This window comes from Cupressus sempervirens, chromosome 1 (genome assembly GCF_028749045.1).
Source record: "Cupressus sempervirens isolate cs-2001-9-10 chromosome 1, ASM2874904v1, whole genome shotgun sequence".
NCBI lineage: Eukaryota > Viridiplantae > Streptophyta > Pinopsida > Cupressales > Cupressaceae > Cupressus > Cupressus sempervirens.
Window position 1 is genome coordinate 656,999,505 of NC_143118.1, and position 3,529 is coordinate 657,003,033.

Sequence of the window (3,529 nt, forward strand, 5' to 3'; positions counted from 1 at the left end):
TAGCCATGCCATTAGAGCTAACCAAGAGGATACGACTATTGTAGAGCACAAAAGTGAGGTCAAGGTTCATTTCCAAGACCCAACACCATCAAGAAGATGCCCCATCAAGCATCTAGCTCTACAACAATGCAAGTTGCCCCCTATCATGCTCATTCTAGAGCATAAGGAAGATTCTCACAAGGAAGAGAAAGCACAAAAGTGAGGTCAAGGTTGATTGCCAAGACCCAACACCATCAAGAAGATGCCCCATCAGGCATCTAGCTCTACAACAATGCAAGTTGCCCCCTATCATGCTTATTCTAGAGCATAAGGAAGATTCTCACAAGGAAGAGAAAGCACAAAAGTGAGGTCAAGGTTGATTTCCAAGACCCAACACCATCAAGAAGATGCCCCATCAGGCATCTAGCTCTACAACAGTGCAAGTTGCCCCCTATCATGTTCATTCTAGAGCATAAGGAAGATTCTCACAAGGAAGAGAAAGCATGTCTTGCTCAACAAGGTAATGCCCTTGTGCTAGAAAGCTTCATTATTTTTAGCACTAGGAAGAAAGTATTCCATGTGGTAGTATGCTTGTTGTGCTTTCTATTATTTTCAGCTTCCCATGTGCATGGGAAAAGAAATTAATTGGTAACAAAGGGTAGTTATTTCAGAAAACTAGTCAATGGGTTTGTTTGACCCCTCTCCTTGTCAATCCTTGTATATATTAGAGTAGTTTTGTTTTCTATTTTCTCTTGATTTCCAAGAAGTGCATGAGCATAGGTTGTCCCTCTGGAAGATAGCAAGTTTTAAAATTTTGAAGGTTGCAAAGGATTTTGGTTCATGTTTTGTAGTTGCAGAGAAGCAGGGGCAAGGCTATGGTGTTTTACTTTGTTCAAATCTTCATGTTTTATGACTATGTAGCCTAATAGATGTTTCAGGCCACTGGTCTTATGCATAGTAGGTGTGCATCCCCTCTAAGTCACCAGAATTGTTGGCCAAATTTTGCCTTCTTGCCAAAATTGCCATATTTGAACCCCAATGTTAAACGGTCATGTCCCACCTTTAATATTAAAAAATGTCATGGAAATATGAAATGAATGAATTTAAAACCTTATAACATTTCTATATCTTCTTAGTTTACTTCTGGCTCTAGCAATTTTTTGTGCCATTAGATCTTGCATAGATCTATGGCAGGTGCTTTCCCGCTTCTTCAAAGAGAATGACATTTACATAAAGTGGGAAAGCGCCTCACTACCATGTCGCATGTGGGTCCATTTTCTCTATGTGGGCTATAGAAAAGGTTGTCAGGTGAATTGGCATATGGCTAGATTTCTATTGCTATTTGCTTCCCTGAATTTTGTCTTTCATCAAACCTTCTGACAATGCCCATAAGCAACATTATGCCATGTGGATTGATGGGGTTAGATTTTATTCTATGGGCCACAATGTGATTATGTTGATGTGTCTAACGAGCTGGTGAATAGGTGGTTCCAGGTTGGTTGCAAGTACTAACAAGGACCACATGTTTTCAATTCTATCTATTTCATTAGATCTTCCCAGATCAACGGTTGTTGCATCCCCACTTTATGAAGATGTGAGGATGTTCAAGAATGCGGGGAAGTAGATGGTTGACGCATGTCTCTATGGGTCCATTCTTCCATATGGGCTGCCAAGGTTGAAAAGGTAGTGTCAAATAGTTACTAGATAAGTGTTGAGGTGTAATTTTGTTCCAATTGCTTCATTTTTATTCATTGAGGGCTGATGTGTTGGTGAGTTAGATGTTGGGTGCCTAGTGGGCCCAAAAGTTTTAAAAGAAAATGCCATGATAATTGGGATCTTCCACAATCCTTGATCTTTTGGAGATTGATGATCAGCACTTTCCTACATCATCAAATTGCGAGAATTTTATACAATGCGGGAATGTTCCTAATCGCTAGGTGTCCTAGTGGGCATGATTTTAAAGAAAGGTAGTCACAATTAAGGCTGATAGTTATGTGACATCGCAATTAAGTTGGAAAGTTGGCACAGTTAGTTGGTTTGGTGGTCAAACTCGGGAAAACCTTGCAAGGTGGCAAAAAAATAAAAGACTATTGGCCCATGAGCTCATCTTGGTTGCAGGATTTAGTTGACTTGCTGACTCATGAGCCAAAGATAAAGGGAATCGAGTTTTCTTGCACAATCTGATCTTCATGATCGATTCCAACCACTTTCCAATGAATTTTGCACCTAGTGAATGAAGGAAAACACTCTACCATCTTTAGTTTTATCCATCTACTTGGTCAGAGTGGTTTAATGGCATCATTTCTATCTTCTTAGGGCCTTGTTTTGGCAAGATGTTGGATTTCATTTTATTTGAATCTATGCCAAGATCAGATTTTCTCTAGATTTGCATGATTGTTCTCTGTAAAACTTAATGGCAGTGGTTGTAGAGTAACTTCAATGACAAATATCTCAGTTATACCTAAGCTATAAAGGAAGCTTTTGTAAAAAAAATTAAGTTGGACTTTTCTCTATTTTCTCTAGCATTGCTCTGCAACTTCATTGTAAATTCCCTTTTCCTTTGAACTATATGACATTATTCCTTATCTCCTCCAGCCATTGATGTGTATTGCAAGAACTATTTGCCTCTCATTGGTGTATTGTGGACATCTCAAATCTTGCATGACTGTATCTCTTTTTGGCCTATGAATGATATATAAGTGAATTCTCTTCTTCCTTGTGTCATTTATTTGGGTTTTCTGATCTGCATGTGATTGTAAGATTAAAACAAGTCTAGATGTGTATATCTTTGGGTGTCAGGATGGTTCAATAGTGCATGTATGGGCAGAGATTGGTTCAAACACTCTATTTTGGTGCATCACCCCTTAGGTTAGAATAGGTAGATTTACTTTCTATGCATTCCTTCTCCCTTTTCCTCTCCAAGAGTAGTTATCCTGATAGTAAAGGAAACTGACCTTATCTAGAGACTCAACCTCATAGTTCAAGTCCCACAGCTTGGAGGTTGTTTCTATGTTTCACAAGGTTGTCCTTAGGTAAACACTTTGGATAAGGGTGCAAAATTTTGTGACAATAGGTAGTTCAAAAAATAAGAAAAAAATGCCTCTTGGAAAAAATGAGGAATTAGAAACAAGAATAAAGGTTTTTAACATTGATGATTATGTCACTAAAGATGATGAGGATGAAAACTCTACAAGTGTCTTGACTAAGGAAAAGATTGAATGTCAGGATAATTCACACAAGAAGGGTAAGCAAAGTGTTGGTGAAGCCTTGAACACCAAAGAAAATTCAGAGGACTTGGTTAGCAAAGACTCTATGGATAAAAAGGATACTACCCCTTGGAAAAATAACATGGATATTGAGAGTTGGAGTTTGCATGATTATGAAGTGGCTTCCATTCTTCAAAAGATAGGTGGAGTTATTGATAATGAAGAGGGTATTGAATTAGTGGAAAATGAGGAAAACAAAGATGAGAAACAAAAGGAAAGAGTTGATAATGAGATTGTGAAGGAATCATATGTTGTTGAGGAAGAGAAGAATAAGGAAGGGGACA